The sequence below is a fragment of the Malurus melanocephalus genome, unplaced genomic scaffold, assembly GCF_030028575.1.
Source record: "Malurus melanocephalus ecotype Western Australia unplaced genomic scaffold, MMel_1.1 scaffold_60, whole genome shotgun sequence".
Lineage (NCBI taxonomy): Eukaryota > Metazoa > Chordata > Aves > Passeriformes > Maluridae > Malurus > Malurus melanocephalus.
Window position 1 is genome coordinate 744246 of NW_026623292.1, and position 18469 is coordinate 762714.

General features: G+C 37.3%; 1 protein-coding gene across 1 annotated transcript in view; it reads left to right on the forward strand.

The window, feature by feature from the left end:
- The first annotated feature begins 19 nt into the window (after nucleotides 1-19).
- The window catches only part of CNTN1 (contactin 1), a 209772-nt gene continuing 191322 nt past the window's right edge, over nucleotides 20-18469 (forward strand). The window contains exon 1 of the mRNA XM_057366132.1: nucleotides 20-152. The gene's annotated coding sequence lies outside the window, so the exon portion shown is untranslated. The remainder of the gene's footprint in view (nucleotides 153-18469) is intronic.

The following is an 18469-nucleotide window of genomic DNA, read 5'->3' on the forward strand; positions in this document are numbered from 1 at the left end:
AAGGACGCGCCGAGCCGAGCCGAGCTGAGCCAGCCGTGCCGTCCGGGCAGCGCCGGGCCGGGCGGGGCAGGGCCGTCCGAGACGTGCCCGGTGCGCAGCGGAGGTGGGGACGGCGCGGGGTGAGAGCCCGGCCGTGCGGCGGTACTGCGCAGGTAGGGCACGGCTCGCTCGGCAGCGGGCGCGGCGGGGTCCCGCGTTAGAGCGGCACTGACGGAGCGGCGAGCGGCCACCGGCACYGCCGGTCCCGGGGAGGGGGCGCCGCCCCGGCTGGGTTCCCTCAGCGCCGGGGATCGCAACTTTGCCGGGGGAAGCCGGSGAGCTGGGCAGGTGCGAGGCGGAGGGGCTGCCCCGAGCTCCGCCACAGCCCACGGTGGAACGCGTTCCTTTGCGGTGGTCGGGGGCGGCGGCCCCTACCCGGCACGGGAAGCGGGGCGGGCAGGGGGAAGCCGCCCACTCCCGCTGCGACTGCCCGCTGGGCACGGGATTACTCGGCATCCCGGGCTGCCGAAAGTGGGCCGCCTGCCCCGGGTAATCCCCCGGCGGGTGCTGTCTCCCGACCGCGGGCTCGGCGAGGGGATGCCGGCTGGCGAAGGACCGGGATGCTGCCGCAGGGAAGCCTCATGCGCCGTTTCCTTTCCATTTCCTACTGCGCACGTATGGATTTTGGCAGAGTGTGTGTATAAAAGCGCGTCCGTACCGCGGTCCTCCAGCGCATCATTTCAGCACCACGGTCTGTGTGCCGGAGCAGCCGCAGCCTTGAGCCGTACGCTGACTTAGCTGCGTTTTGGGTGTGTTTACTGGTGATGGGCAAAAAAGGGTGGTTTTTTGGTTTTTTTTTTTTGGGTTTTTTTTGTTTGTTTTTTTTTTTTTTCATTGCACCTTCTTGCAGTAAAAATAATAGCGTTTCACTTTGTTTTCCCCTTGTAAAATGCCAATTATGCCTTTTTCCAGTGCCGCGTTCCGTAAGTGTCAGTAATTTGGAGCGGCTATAGTAACCTGCTGGTGAGGGCAGAAATGCCATCGCTGAGCTGCGCTAAAGGCACCTGGAGGGGCTGAGCCTGCCCGAGGGTGCCGCGCCTGAGCTGCACCTCGCTGAGCGGCTCTTTAGGAATTGCATCTGCTCCATGAAACGCTGTTTAATATGCTTATGAACTACGGGAGATTATCTATGCAGTTAATCAACTATGTTCCATTTAGTAATGAAAATAAACTGTGACCTCTGTGCTGCAAATGTTTTCCAGTGTTATATTCTAGCACAGTCATAGTTATATAACAATATTATAATACAGTTATATTAAAGCACCTAAAACATTTAAGTGTGTCTTAACGTTTTTTTTAAAAAAAAAACAAAACCATTATGTAATTACTAGGTTGTACGTTTTAGGAAAAATAAGCCTTCAATATACAGCCACCTATGCAGAGGTGGCTGTATCAAAGAAAGTATTAACAAATATATATTATTTAGTAACACTCTTTTGTGAGGAATTACTTGTAAACCAGGAAAAATAATGAACACAAAGCCTTGAAATGCCCTAAGAAGGGGGAAAGCTTTCTGAAAAAACTAGAAGTTGTAAAAATTCCCAGTTTTTCTCATCCGTCATTAGTAACTTCTGAATGTCCTTTCAGTGTAAATACTGTAGAAATCCCTGTGGAACGATGATCGTTGGCCCATGTTGTATAAATGATAATGGACCAAAATTTCTTTAATAAGAACTCACCTTCATTTTTTAAAAAAACGTTGGTAGTATGAAGCTTTTGTTTGGTCGTTGACATTCAAATGTGTGTTAGTTATCAGCATCAGTTGCTTAGTTTTTGTCTTTAGTGATAGTTGACATTAGCACAAAATACACCTTTTCTCTAAATTTTGCAAAAGGTAAAAGTAACCTAAGCTAAATACTTCTGTCTTTGTATTATCCACAATGCTATTCTAAACCARCTAAAGATTTACAGATCTACTTCTGACAGGTGCTAAAAAGTAATGCAACCTCAACAAAGAACCTACTTGATTTCACAGAATTTTAAATTGAGTATCTTAAACACCTTCTGTAGAGAAATCCCATATTATAAAGGTTATGGAACAAAGAGGTTTCAAGTGCCTTTTTGAGCATGTACTTCTGATACAGTCTTMATTACATGATCGCATACTATCTTCTTTTTCCACAGGAACTCTGTCTTTCACTGCATGGAATAGATTGAGCTCACTTAAAAGAATTCAGTATTTTTCATTGATTGTTAYGTGTGCCCATGATTTATTTATTCCATGTTGCTCAGCTCTGCTTTGAAGACAGGACTGATAACATCTGTGTGAGCTTTGTTGAAGTGCTTATCATTATGTGATCAGAATGCCCCACAAAGTATTACTAGTTTATCAAACACACCTAAGATGAGACAAAACTTCTGCAGATGGTGAACAGAGGCACAAGGAGGGTTAGATGAAAAGTTTTTGGTGTCCAGTTTGAAATTTCTACAATGCTTGTAAATATGTTTGCTGCTACTGCTTTCTGTAACAGTCTTGAGTCCTCCACGTCTGTGAGTCTGTCTGCAGAGTGAATGGGGTAAAGGAGTAATTCACTGTTAATTGCACACTACGGAAATTTTAGGATAAATGGTTTGCTGCATGACCATAAGGGGAATGAGGTAAACTACAAAAGAGGAAACATCAGTTATTAAAGCCTTTGTACCATGTTACAGGGCCCCTGTCCCTTTTTCTTTCTGCAAGCCCAGTTCTTCAGTAGATAAAAGAGTTCTGCCTGCGTTAAGTTCTGTATCATCTTCTGTGGCAAGGTAACTTTGAATAAGAAGCACGTACTTATTTAAATATTGTAAAACTCAAGGGAAGTTGATTATGACAACAGGTTTGTCATTTTACAMTTCCTGAGTGCTTGATTTAGTAACCTTAAGAATGCTCTTTTGTGTCATTTGTGAAGTAAAATGTGCGTACATGTCACATACACTCCTTAAAACCTAGAAAATTAAGAGAAAAAAAAAAACAAAATAAAGCAAAGCAAGAAAATGCAGAAAATTTTAAGTTTTCCAAGTAAATTTCTTGTTGTCTTACTGTATTGGACCAACARTGGTTACAAAGAGAATTGGAAAAGTTGAATTCTTTGCAAAAAGCTCTTGAACTTCTACTATCACGAGTGATAACATTGTAAGAATGTACAGTCCCTTTTATGTACTGCAGTGGTAAAACAGAAAAGTGTGACTTGTAGTGCCTTTGCTTAGGTAGTGGAAAAGAGGTGGAAGACTGGAGTAATTTCTGCTGTAGGCTTAAAAATGTGTTGTGGTGCATGAGAGCTCTTTTGCTAGACTTCTGCAAGCAAAGTCCTTTTCACTTCATAGTTCATATGTATCCTAATGACAGTCACCTTATCCTGCAGCTYGTCTCAGTCTTAATTTTTCAGGTATTTCTGGTCTTGACCATTCSAAATTTTGGTTTCTTGTCTCAGCCAGTCCTTTTTTCTTTGCTTTTTTCCTGTCATCTTTCCTTCTGTTTACTTTTCTTTATTCCTTGGAGCTTCCTCATGMTGATTTGCTATGTCAGTCCAGTCTAGTCTCCTTTCTTCAGTCTCCAGTCACTTTTTCTGTGCTTTTAGCAGACATTGGTCTCAATTTTTATTCCTCTTCAGAGACCATAAGTGGCTTTTGTTCTTCTCCACTGAAACAACACAGTACTTTCTTTTTAGAAGTTGGTTACTCTTTGGTACATTTTCAGAGCTAAATGAAAAAGCATACCATTAACTCGAAGCCTGACTATGCTGATGGCTTCTAGTAATAGTCACAAACATTTTTTTAAGAAAAATTATTGTGGTTTTTCTCCATTGTTTCTTTTAAAAATTGAAATAGTGAACAATTTTTCAATGTGGCATGTAAGTAGATGTTTTATATGCGTTTTAGCAGAAAGCAAGAACAGACAGAACACATTGACAAAGTTGTAAGTAGTAGTAAACATCAGAAATGCTGAGCAACCTCAATAGTCTTAATTATGCACAGAAATCAGCAATTCTGACGGTAGCATATCCTATATTTCTGCTTAACTCAGCTAAGTTTTTGTAGGGTTCTGTGCTAGTGAAGAAAATAACTGATGGTTTGGATTTTGTTTGGATTCATACCAGTTTTTCTCATTTCATGTCAAGGTTTTGTTACAGCCTCTGGAGAGAAGTAGTTACAAAAAGATGATCTAAGCCTCTTACTGTATTGAGATTTGGATAAAACTGATGGAGTTACCATTGCACTACAGTGGTTTTGTTTACATAAGATTGTCTTTTTGATGTGGTAGTGTTTGCAATAACTTAGTAGCTCTTGGATCTGAAATAAGGGGCATGGTTGAGCTATGGTTGGCATAACAGACTGGATAATTAATGTGATACATGATAAAATGAAAAAAATACAAATATACATATTTGACAAATTATTTGCTTTTATTTATGTAATGCTTTCATAATTGATACATAGTGGACAGATTATATGTTGTTCCCATGCACATGAAATAGTTTGGAACACAGAGATCAGATTTCATCATGAGATAAGTTATCTTTTTATAGCTTTATTGGAAACAACCTATTTTACCATAGACAGTTCAATTTTCTCCAGTTTAGCAAGACCTGAACACAAGCTTTACTGTTAGTTGCTGTTGATTCCTAGTCAAGACACTACTCAGAGTTTTCAGACATGGACTTGAATTTACTGCTTTGTTGGTTTTTGCATTAAATTGTTTTTCTTTTCCATAAAATACGGGTAAYGCAATTCAGCTTACCAACTGCTAAATTTAAATTGTTTGTAAAAATCAAGGAAAGATATTTATATGTTCAGTCAAGCATTGGAACAGGTTACTCAAAGAAGTTGTGCAGTTTCTCTCATTGAAAGATTCCAAGACTGAAAAAACAAAGCCCTCAGTAACCTGACCAAGTGTCTTAGCTCTGTGTAGGAGGTTGGGCTAGAAACCTCCTGACGTCCCGTACAACATGGATTATCCTATGACATCTCTTGTCCTGACATTTCTTAAAGCATGAAATATCCTATGAGGTTATTCTGTAATTCTCTGAGGGGGAAAAACATCAGTAGATGGTCTGGACAGTACTTTCTGAAAGGGAAAGATGGCTACGCCAACAGACAAAATATTCAGTGTGTGAATGAAATAATGTTACAGACTGAATTCCCTTTATAGTTTTTATTGGTAATTGTATTTAAATGCACTACTAGATTTGCTGTACATTAGTTAGGCTTGATGTTTTATTAGAGGTTTGTTTTCAGGGAGATTATAGCAGGATTCAATAGCTTTTTCAGTTAACACTGTTATGTTGTAATGAGTTGTGGTTCTTCAGGTTCATTGGAGAGAAAGAATCTAGTCAATTAATACAACTGTTTTTTAATGAAAATTATATTTTTCATACAAAATCTCATCATCAAAATGTAAATATTTAAAACAAACACTGATGCTGGTAAGTGAAACAGGCTGTTCATGTTGTCTCCATGTTGTTCCTAGTTGCAATGCTAATCTTTCTGGGAATTATCAGTCCTTACTAAATGAGGGAGATAACAAGGTGCCCTATCTTAAGCAGAGGGGCAGAACAACAGAAGAGTGTCTGGTTCTAACACATCAGCTTCAGTGAGATGGGAACTTTTGGTTTTTCCACAACCAGGACAGAAATCCATATAATTTTACATTTTTGTTTGCTGTAAAAACAGATTTTTTTTTGAGTGCTTGCTTATTATTCAAGTATTATGTGATGCATTGATGAACATGTAATTTTTTGAGAGCTGTCTTGATTTCATGAATACCATAAATTAACCTTTCACATAAAGTTTTATTTTTCACTGTCTATTTCTGAGCCTTTTCATATTTAAGATTCATCAGAGCTGAGGAGAAATAAACATTTTTTTTTCCTTCTGTGTGAAAAGAGAGGCAATCATATACCTCAAATATTTTTTAATGAAGACTTCCTTCTAGATAACTGAATTTCCAACTAGAATGCTTTCTTTGAAACTTGAAATAAAGCTTACTTTGTTTTGATAAAGGTAGTCAGTTGTTGTCCCAACTACTCACTGGTGAGACCTTAAATAAAGTTGAAAATAGATTAAATGTGTCAGTGCTGTAGAGCAAAACCGTATTTGCCGTATTTGCCTTTACCAAGTATTATTATCAAACTTGTAAAAGTGCCTAGAAAGATAATGTACCTGTTGATAAGGTTTGCTCTTTCTAGAAGTGTGAACTCTCTGCTGTTACTAGTAGTAATTTAGAGAAGACATTGCATTTTTTTACTATGATTTTTTAACAAAATAAAATAATTAAGATGAGAAAGAGCAGCTAGAAATAACACATTCTTTTCTTTCTGAATGTCTTCTTCTAAAGGATAAGGTCATCTCTCTTTTATACTAATGCCAGTAGCTCAGCTCCCCTTTCATCAGCAGTCCACAGTTTACTTCTTTTATAAAAATGAACTTTGGAATATTGAACAGTTTCCACTTCAGATTTTCATTATAAAGGAGCTCCCAGGGAGACCAGCTGCTGTTGAAATAGATCTTGGGAAGCCAGACATCCTGAAGTGCTCCTTTTTTTGCCTTCTYGTTGTCACTTCCTGAACTCTCTTTGCCGTGTATTTTTATTATACCTTTTCTCTCTGGCTTTTCCTGACCCTGCARTTTTTCAAAGGTCTTTAACATGTTTTGAAGAAGCATCCTGTTCTGCCATGTAGATTAAGCGGTAGATATCCCTAGAAAATGCGTAATCAGGCCATTAAAAATGGCAGAATTAGTCTACAACTTGACTGTAATAGGCTGGTTTTTGAAATAAAAGTGAAAGTTCTCCATTAACTATGCTTTAAAAATTATGTGTGATTTTGGTTTTGATTGCTTTAATTCATTCTTGACATAAGTACTCTTCCCGCTTTTGTAAAGCAAGCAAATAAAACCCAAACAAGACCAAAGCAAAACCATTGAAGAATAACTATTGGAATGGTGCCAATGCTGACTTCCATTCTAAACATCTGGGGGGATACTTACCCTTCATTGTTTAAACAGCTTGTGTTTCAGTTTTGTTTTGGRTTTTGTTAGATGGATACTTGGGTAATTAGGTTATGGGTTCCTTTTCTAGTTTTTTTTTTTTTAGTCAGTGTCGGGAAAAAGGTTTTTTGTCAGAGTTTTGATGGAATGCTGAATAAGATCCTAGTTCCTTTGCCTCATCATAGCAGTTCATTGCCTCTTTCATTTCTTGGTGTTGATCTGCCGCATTCAAAATTTTTGCTGAATTTACTGATGCATTTACTGAAAAATGCATGTATGTGGTAATTCCTATCACAACCAATTTATCTAATAATTCTTGTCTTTTTATAAAGAGATTATATGTGTAAGCATAAAGGAGTTTAGATGAAGAATTCATTTCCTTTTAAGTAGCTGGTATTTATAAGGTAAGATTCTGGAGAGCATGAGAGATTCTGGCAGAACCATGCTAATGAAAATAATTTTTAAAACATCCTTAATGGAAAAAATACTGAACTGTCTTATTTGGTACACTGACCTCATCCAGTCACTGTTGCATTAACTACGTCCATATACTCAAACTTATCTGTATACAAGGTCTTTCCACTAAGCACTCCTATTTGTTTGAAGATAACTGAAGAAGAAAGTTATCTCTATTAAACACTCCAAAACCAAAAGTAGAGAGAAGCAGATAATCTCAAATAGGATGATTTTGAAGAACTGAGTTTAGAAATTACTCATTCCATTATTAAAATGTCAGTGTAAAAACTACTTTGACTTGCATTGTATGGCTGAAATGAACAAGTGCACTTACTTGGTAGTGTATGCTTTTCATTCTTCTGGGGATCTTCTGCCAATATGTGCAAAAAATTAGTCATTACTTGAGGAATTTCTTGAGCTGAAGTATTTCTCCCAGTTTCTTCTTGGAAATTTAATACTGAATATTAACAGGAGCAAGACCAATATAAATTCTCCCTCTGGGATAGTGGAGTCGATAATTGTTTTAAAATATAAAATAGCTTTTTTTTTTAATGTGATGATGATGTGTGTTTTATTAGCTAAGAATACTTGAGATAACTAAGGAGTTTTGAGTCAAAACCACATAATTGCATTTACATTATCAGTAATTTTTTTTTGGTTTGTTTATTATTTGGCTGTGTGATTCCAAAATGTGATTTTGGGGCATGGAGGAAAGTGGGGGTTAATTTGCACTTAACTGTATAGGTGAAACACAGAAAAAGGTAAATTTGATTAAACCAAGTATTTTGTTGTTCTGAAAACAGGAGTTTACTTATCTGCTGCTCAGAACGGCAGAGATTGCTACAGAAACTTAAAGGCATAAAGGAAGTTTTGTAGTTAAAACAGCCTCAGGTTTGTAATAAAGCACAGCTGTTCCCACTTCCGCTCACATTCTTTTATTGTAATGCATTCTGTGGGTTCTCTACAGATCAGCTGACCCAGTCTTAAATGTGGCTGAACCATAAAACCTGTTTTGTCTCATTTCTRTGAGATCTTATTTGAAGCATTCAAAAGATAAAAAGGCTTTTTCCTTCAGAATGGTTAATTCCAGTGCAATGTGATGTTTCTATCTGAAGTTACAGCATCTTCATATAATTCAGACCTTGCCTATGCATATGCTGGAAGGAAGCACAGAGGATCTGCGTAGGATTTTTGTTTTTTTAAACTAGGATAACTCTGAAAGAAATATACTTCAGTGAATTAGCATATGCTTATGTATTACCTCAGTTTTATTTACATTCATGTAGCAGGCTTTTGTGACCTACTAAATATTTTTAGCTGATCTTATCCTTGGCAGTGTTGCTAACATAGTATTTAAACTGACAGTGATTAGATAAAGCCTGCAAATAGCCAGTAAGGTTCCTGTGTCTGTGTTGTGGGCTTTTTTGATTTTAGAAAACAGCAAACCAGCCCCCCACAAAAAACCAGCAAATACCAAGTGCTCTGGTATACTACAAGTGACAGAAGAAGAAAGGAGAGCATGAAAGGAATATATGTGGCTTTTTGGCCACTGTCAAAAAATTCTAATATACCACATAAACCAATGAAAACAGGTCAGAATTTACTGTTCTGTAATTATTTAATACTACCAAAGCACCTATGTATTTTATGTAGCAGAACTAATCAGCTTTCAGATATTCTTTGCAGACCAGCTTGAAGGAAAACTGGATTAATATAAGCACAGTAACGGTATAGATCACCTTGAAATGTAATTTTTATTCCAGCAGTTTAGTACCTGTCTCTAGACAGCCTCTTTTTAAGGTTGCATGCTTCTMGGTAGAACAGTTTTGATATTTGTTTGTGACTGTCTAAAGGACTCCAAACATTTAGGATATTCTTGGCCTATATTTCAAGGGCTTTGATGTTTAATAAGGTATTAGACTTTTTTTTTTATGGATACCAAGTGCCTTTCTAAAAAGGTAGAACATTTATTGTGTGGGTACTGGCTAGATACTGTGCTGTTTGGGGTGTGCAGGTAGCCAAAGAACAGTTATTTGGCATTTGTCTTGGCTACACTGTAATCTAAGATAATAAAATAATTAAAAGGGAAATATGGTTATCTCTGTAGCTGCTGAACTAAACTTCTGAAATTTTGGTGTAGGAAAATTGCAATTCAGCTTCATAAAACATAGGTAACCATTCCAAGGAGTCCAGGAGTTAATTCCCGTCTCTGGAGAATCAGTTGTTCAATACACATTTTCAGTATTTTTTTGCTTGTCAGTTGATTTTATTAATCTGAAAGTTTTGTCCAAASACAAAATTCGGAGTTAAAAATAGGCCGATTTGAATGAGAGGACTTTTTAAAAGCTGTTTGCATTTGGCCTTTAATCTTTATCATCCAGATGCAAGTTTGGGGCTGGACTGAGCTCTCTCTGGCTGAAGATGTTTACTGTAATATAGAATATCAGTATTTAGGTTTTTGGAGTAACTTCACAGAACACAGACACTTGCAATTCCTCTAAACAGTCCTTCAGGATGCTGCTAAACACTTATGTCAAAACTGTATTTATGTTTGTGGGTTTATGTCTCTCAATCTACAGGATAGTTTTATTTATTCTGACTTCATAATTTCTCTTCTATGAGATCTTTACCTGGGAGTTTGTTTAGTACATAGGGAAAAATGCCAGTGTGGGCATTTAGGTGACATTTCAAAACTCAATTTACTCTTCCTGAAAAATAGCAAAATTTTCTGTTGCTGGATATATTAGTTTGATATATTGTTTGTACTCATGCTTGTCTCTGAATTCAAGGCTCATTAAAATTGTAAGCAAGGCTTGCATCCTTGGCTGTTCTTTCATCTTCCCTGGAAGTTCTCTTGATGGCCTGAGAACTCCTTAAGTAGATGTAATCTCACATCTCAGGGTAGGAAGTGATGAGAAGCTGGGTCAGAGGAGGCAGTAGCTAACAAGTGCAAACACACGTTTCTTAATTTGCCTAGCTYGTTCTGTTCTTTAGTCTGAAGTTGTTCCGCATGAGTTTAAATTCCCATCAACAATTTAAGACAAGTAGTCTGATTTTGCTCTAGTCTGGATTAGGACTGCTCATAAATTTTCTGACTGTGTCTCAAAAACAGAGTCAAGTGAGGCAGATTTCAAAGAGTGGTAGGAGTACAACCAATTCTTATATTCCTGAACTTAGGTTTTTCAAGATACTCTCAATTGGGAGCATTATCACCTGTGAAATTATCTGTCTGCTAAGAGATAGTCTCTCTCTGGCTTTGTTTGTGTGAAAGGCATCTAAGAATTGCAGGTGCTGATTTGGTCTATGAACCAATTGACTTGCCAAGATTATGGGCTTCACCTGATCCCAATATGGAAACCCAAGACTTGATTCATAATTTGAGCTGCAAGACTTCTGTCTCTCAAAATGTCTAGAAGATTAAAGCAAATTTTGAAGAAGACTGCGATAGTAAGTACAGGAGCATATAATCAAATCAGACATGAAAATTCATATAGTAGGATTATTATTTTAAATGATGATTCAAAGATTTGATTGAAAAACGCCCTAAGACTTTAACACAAGCCAGGCAATTCGAGAAACTGCTTGGTGATTGAATATACTGAAACTGTGAACTATAATTTTTGTTAAACCTTTCACTTTTGCATACACAAAAAGCTTTGCTTTTGAACCATTTGTAGTTCAGTTGCTGTATTTTAAGGAATTCTATTGTTCTTACGGTATTTCTGCATTATAAAAGTTTCCAAATAAATGAAGTCTTTCTTATTTGGCGTACTACACACATTTTTGGACGCATTTGGGATTTACTGTATATAATTGGACCACTTGGAGGGGAGGCGTTGTAGTGTACCAATTAATTTATATTTCATTTTTTGGGAAGATAGGGACACTTACCAAGGTTGAGCTTTTTAATTGCAAAGCTTTGCATTACTGAATGTAGATAAGTAGAAACAGCTGTATTCTTGTTTTTCATTCAGTCAGAAGGCTCTTTTGAAGACAGCTGAAAGCAATGAAGGAATCCTTCATAGATTTAAATTCCTTATCCAGAACTTCAGGTATATATGTTTTCTCAGTGCATTGTGATATAAAAGCAGAAATACTTTTGCAGGGTTTTAGAAATACTCTCTTACAGTTTTACAGTCATTGGAAATTGTGTTTTGGCTAGATTTTTTTTTTATTATTTTATTTTTTTTCATTCTGACTGCAGAAGTGTATGAAAACATTACTGTCTCTTTTCTCTCTGTCTAGCGACAGTTGGCAGGTGCTGGCTTCCAGTGAGAGCTGTAAGTTGCACAGGTTGGTAATTGGCATTTAAGTTGAGTAAGGAAATTTTCTCCTTCTCTTATGCTACAATACAAGCTTTCTAAGACAAGTTGTTGKTTTTTTTCCCCCAGAGAAAATCAGTCATTATTAAATTTTCTCAGGGAAAAAGTGCATCCATGTAGGCAGCATGAGGAAGAAGAACATGCCCTCTGAATGACTTGTGTCACTAAGAGCCAGGAGCTCAGTCTCACCTATATCTCCAAAAACTGATCTGTTTGGAATTTGAAGAGGGTGCTAATTGGGAAAAATGGCAGGGGGACCTGTGTGAAATGAGTGCCAAAAGACATTGCTCAACCTGGAAGAAAAAAGTTTTCAGTCAGCAGTTATAACAAGAATGTCTCCTTTCCCCCTCATTAGAAATAATATTTCTATACTGTGCATCTGAAAATATGATTCTTTACTGCTTCATTGTTCTTTCATTTTTTTGGTTAGCTGGATTTGGGGTTTTTGAGGGGTTTTTGTTGTTGGTTTGGTTTTTTTTTTTGTTTTTTTGTTTTTGTTTTTTTTTTAATGGAGCAACAGTGCAGTTAATAGTGAGTTGTTTTGTGGGATATTACTGCTTGAAGGTGCTTAAAAATGTATTTTGCTTTTCACAGTTATTGGAGATTGTGGCTGTGTGTATGGGTACAAATCACAGTGCACTTAAAACCAGAGGCTTTTCTTCTCATTCTGTGAGGCTAGTGGAGTCTCTTCATTTATCAGATACAAGATCTGAGCTGATCAACTCCTCAAACTCTTGAGGAGTTTGTAGTACCTTTTCTTCTTGATGAAAATATTAAAAATCCATTTATTTGCGTACCTTTTCAGAGGCAACTTGTATAAAGAACAAAACTGCATATTGACAAAAATTCAGTGTTCTGGGGGTGTTGTAAAGCATGTCAGGGTGCACAGGAGATTGGGTCCTGATCTCATTTAGAGCATCCAAACATGCTTATAAATTCTCTTTTCCCTGATAAGGGAGTGAGTCAGAGAGAGATTCCAATGAAAATGTATTAGAAAGCCTTCAATTAATTAGGCTTTTATTAGCTTATTATTATTAAGGCTATTAGCAGATATTTCATGGTACATTTGCTTGTCTCCTCCTCCTGTTCTGACACCCACAGGTGCACAGTGTCTATCACACAGACACTGTCACACACGCTGTCATTCTCAGTCACCTGTGTGGAGCCAAGCCTGGCTGTCCACTCCCTGGGGAGAGCTGCACTGGTGTGACAGTGACCTCTGAGCTGCACTGGTGTGACAGTGACCTCTGAGCTGCACTGGTGTGACGGTGACCTCTGAGCTGCACTGGTGTGATGGTGACCTGTGAGCTGCACTGGTGTGACTGTGACCTCTGAGCTGCCCTGGTGTGACAGTGACCTCTGGGCAGCTGTGCATTGAAGTACCTGTAGTGTGCATTGCGAATTTAGCCGGCATCAAGGGAGTGGCACTGGTGTAAAACTGTTTCTAATGAGCTTTATATGCAGAGAACTTTGAAGATGAGAAGTAATTTACATAATATCTTATTTTGTCTGCAGAAGCATAGAATAATTCAGCTTTCTAGCTGCTATTAATTGAACAGCTTTGAAAGTACAATTTGTTTACTGCGGGTAATAGTAAAAGATCTGACCTGTAAATGTTAAGAGCACTACAGTTACTGTTCTATCAATGCTATTCAATATTGTTTCATCAACTACTTTTACTACATAAAATTATTCCCATATATTGCATTTCTAAATGCCTGAACAATATCTGAACCTTCTCCTAAGACACTCCTTGTAACCCACAGTCTTAGATGCTGGAAGGTCATTCTAGGTATCAGTGTGGATTCTTAAGCACAGTTGACGTGATACAGAACTTGTAATGACCATATCCTATCAGATGATCTTAGTTTTCTCATGTAGTAGACTGTCACTTTCCATCGATAGATACATAGACCAAGGATGACATTKTTTAACACTCTGCAAAAACCATTTCACTAGCTCTGTTTCATATGTTGATTTCGCTGCAAATGGAATTACTGTATTTGAAGGAGAACTATTTAAATACTACCTATGGTCTAATACATGTCATTACTGATGCTTCCCAAAAGGCATCTCTTACAGTTCAGAATGCAGATAATTTTAGGTTGTGTTTTTCACCTCTGAAAAAAAATTTGAATTTCTTGTGAGTGTTGGGAGGAGATACCAAGCTAGTAGGATTTACCATTGTATAAGAGAAGTATGTTTTATGTCTCTGCTTTTTGGTATCTCTGGGTACTTAGTATTGAATATATCCTTGGAAATAGATAGAAACAGTGTGACGTTTTAATTTAATTTCTAGATTCTTAATTACCTGAACATTTCATTTGGATCTGATATGTACCTTCGAGCATATTGGCTGCAGAGTGTTCACTTGATGGTTTCACTATATGGGGTTGTCAATTTAACGTGATGAATAGCTCAGTAATTTTGGAGTCATTCCATGCTTCATAACCTTACACTGAAGTGAGAATCCCATTAATTCTTTTTAAAAATCTAGTTCAGGTTCTTTTGGAATCACTAAGCTTTATATTTAAATACCATATTAATATCTCTGAATCTTGCAATACTTTTTAAGATCCTGCAAGTAAAGTAGACTGTTAGATTTAATGAAAATTAAATAAAAGCTGTGTTCACTTGAGGACATAATATTTGTGTCTCTTACTTTGTTTATTTATATTCATTCTGAGTGATTATGTTAAGTAAACAATTTTAATTTGTCACCACTGTTAATATGGACATGTTATGAATAAATATTTGAATACTTCCGTTTGTGTAAATAAATGTGTTTCTTATTTTAGAACCATAGAATTGTTGAGATTGGAAGAGACTTCTAAGATCATCAAGTCCAACCATAAACCTAATACTACCAAGTCCACTACTAAGTCATTTCCCCAAGTGCTGCATCTACACATCTTAAATTCCTGTGGAGATGGTGACACAATCAATTCCCTGGACATCCTCTTCAGTACTTGACAGCTCTTTTGCTGAAGATACATATCCCATCTAAATATCGTAAATGAGGCCATTTCCTCTTGTCCTGTTGCTTGTTATCTGAAAGAAGAGACTTGACACTTGGGTTACTGCATGTGCTCTGGGAGTTGTAAAGAGGGTTGAGGTCTTCCCAAGCCTCTTCTTCTCCAGGCTAAACAGCCCTGGCTCCCACAGCTGCTTCTCAGCACACTTGTGTTCCGGACCCTTCACTAATTCTGTTGCCTTTCTCTGGACACTCCAGCACCTCAGTGTCATCAGGTGCTTCTTATYGTGAGGGCTCTGAACTGGACACAGGATTCAAGATCCTTCCTCACCAGTGACAAGTGCAGGGGAGCAGTCCTGCTGGCCACACTTGCCAAAACAGGCCAGGATGCCACTGGACTTCTTACTACTGAAGACTGAGCAAAGAGGGCATTAAATAACTCAGCATTTTTCTTATCCTTTGTCACCATTTTCCCTGTTGTCCACTAAAGGGTGGAGATCACCTTAGCCCTCCTTTTCTTTCTGATGTATTCACTGTAGGCTACCAAGAGGCCATGTGAGCAGTGCTTATCTAAAGCTACTGTGATAATGAAGGGAAAAAAAGGCTTTTGTTATTTTGTGATAGGTACTTTGTTCTTGGTGCCCTAAATAGTTAGGGATAGTGGATACCAGATAGTACCTGTGTTCCCCTAATCTTTATTGACTCATGTAAATACAGTGTCAAATATTTGGGGACATGGAGGGAAAAGAGGGTTGTTTTGGTATATTTAAATTTTTCACAGTTTTTCAGTATTTTTGAACTTCACTTGCTTATAATGGAATTCCTCATTTTAGGGTAGTCATTCTATTTTCTTTTAAAACTTTTTGATTAATTGTGAATCTTAAAGGTTTTTTTTCCCATTTTTGCCATCATAAAGATGCAGAAATTTAATTTATAAAGAGATACAGTGCTGTATTTTCAAATTTCGTACTCAGATTATTTGTTMATTCAGAATAGAATATGTTGGTAATAAATGAGTAGGGTTTGGGGTAGAAAATGTAAAGCATTTTCAATAATGGTTTAAATAAACATTTCATCAATCTTCAGGTTAATTTGTATAATGAAATATGTGAATAGTTCAAGGGACTGAATAATCTCAAGTGATTCAATGTAGGGTAGCCACAGAGRCAATGCATTAAATCTTGAGAAAAAGTAGAGAGTATATACCTATATAAGGAGCAGTAGAAGAAGAGGAAGGTGACAATTCTAAGWGTCAACCCTCCAAAGGACTATTATTCCCCTGCCTTTGAGTGTCAGTTTTTTCTTTTTTATGTGAACAGACTAAATCACACCAACCTCTTCTCAAAATGCCAGCCTCCTTTACCTGAAGCAGTTCAATGTTTTTTCCATATTTTAATGTACCTGATCATATCATTTAATTTGGAAGAGTTCAGAGTCATTGGCTATAAGAAAAGAGAACGCTTTCAGGAGAATCTGTAAGAGTACACTCATCCCAGAGCTACAGTCTGAACAATGCAAATCTCAATGGTCCTTTAACAGCAAGTTCCCTAAACTGTATGCCAGTGTCATTTATCTCCTTTGAGCTGCCTCTGTAGCTTAGTTTAGCTCACAGACATGAAGAGTCTTACCACATAATCCCCAAAAGACAGTGCTTGTATTTGTTATCTTTCTAGGCACAGTGTTTTATCTCCTGTGAACCCATTTGATATGGGTTTCTGGTCCTTGTATGAGTGATACACCAAGTAATGCCCTTGTAGATAATTGCGTGGAGGACTATGAGCATGCAGTTTTTGTTGATGTGCAGTATTTTGGACCAATTTTTTCCCTTTTTTTCACAGTACTTAAAGCTATCAAAAGGTGTAAGCACAGTAAAAATTAGAAGTTTGAATAATTATCACAGGTGCAAAGGAGGAAGAAATCTACTAAATTTCATTTCCTGATGACAAGAAGATCTATTTCAGTTTAAATTAATAAGTAATGCTGCAGGGTTTTTTTATTTTGTTTTGGAGTGGGGATTTTTTGCATAATGGTAGTTTTAGAATGCTTATTATGTTTAATTTTGAGCAAGTTTTATGTTCTTTTTTGGGATTTTGGTAGCTGTTCAGATAAAAATATTCTCTGTTAACATATTCAGACAGATGGTTGTCCTGTACAGTATGTGCAAGGATGTTCTTTTCTCAGGGACTGAATTTCAGCTTTGACTGTTAAGAGTTTGGGATTATGTTAAGTTTTCCCTCTCGGATTTAGATGCTGATTTAGCCCCTGGAGAGTAGTCTTCTGGTTATCACTAGAGGCAGTAAATGAAATCTGTAAAATGGAAGAAGTAGGTCATGGTTTATGTTCTGGTTTTGGGTTTATCACTAAATGAAGTAATAGAAAAGCCAATGCATATTGAAACCTCAGGGCATCATTTGTTGATACTGATACTGTCATGAGGAGGAGTGTGACAGGTCACTGATTAAGTATTTGCATGATTGGATTTCATGAGAACAGAGATGATGATGATGTTTCAACTTTAAATAGAAGTGTGGGTTGCCTTTGACTTTTTTTTCTATTATGTAGACATGAAATTGATTTTAGTTTATTTGTCTCTGAAGAATATGCTTTTTAATAGAGATCACCTTTTTAAAGATTTAGTAAATTCTAGAAAAAACACATTGGAAATCACTTCCAAAACCTGTCACTTTTTATACTTATTGCAGCCTAAGATACCTCACTTAGAGAACTTTATAAACATAGAAAAAGAATCTTCCCCCGACTGGTGAAATGATCCCCTGGTAGAAATTTGTTGTGTATTTGCTCATACAAATAAATGTGAGCCATCTGAACAAACAGCAGTCTACAAGTCCTGAGCCACAAAACATGTTCCATTGAATCAAAACGGATGCATTATAGTGTTATTAAAATACTTACTTAAATTTTGCATTCCTTGGGAGTACTTTGTGGATGAGTTGGAAATGTATTCAACCCTTGTTTTCTTTAAAGAAGTGGGCAGGTAATGGGTTTTTTGTTTCAGCTCCTTATAAATACATATCTGTCCTACTGAGAAACTAAGTTCTATTTTCAGACAGTGTGGGTTCCTGTAGAATATAGCAAGACGTACTGTAAAATTGTCTAGAACAAAATTAATGAAAATTAGTTGACTCAAAAAAACTATTTTATAACAAGTTATTCCCATCTTTGTCGTAGTTTAATGTTTCACTTTCATTTAGGAAGGCAAAGGTGTAAGGAAGAGATGAGCAGAGGAGTATTTGACAAATATGCTTTCACGTACTAATTTTTTAGGTGTACAAAAGATGGTAATCATCGGTTTGCTATCATCGGTTTGCTCATTTTAGATAAATGTGAATAATTTAAGTAATTCCAGTCATTATAATGTGGAACTTTTAAGTATTTTGATTTGGCATTCTCCATCTGCTGTTGCAGGGAGCAGTCATCTCAGATAAGCARATATATTTTCAACAAATTTCATTTTTATCTAGCAGATGAGGGAATTTACTGACAGGAACTGGGTTTGCATGGCCAGGTTTTAGTAGTGGGGGCCCACAGGGGTGGTTTCTGTAAGAAGGTGCCAGAAAATTTCTCTGTGTCTGAGAGAGCCAATGCCAACTGGCTCCAAGACAGTCTGCCATTGGCTRTGGCCGAGCCCATCAGCAACTCTTCATTACCCTTCTCTGGTTTGATTGGTAATAAATTAAGCTGATTTCCCCAAGCT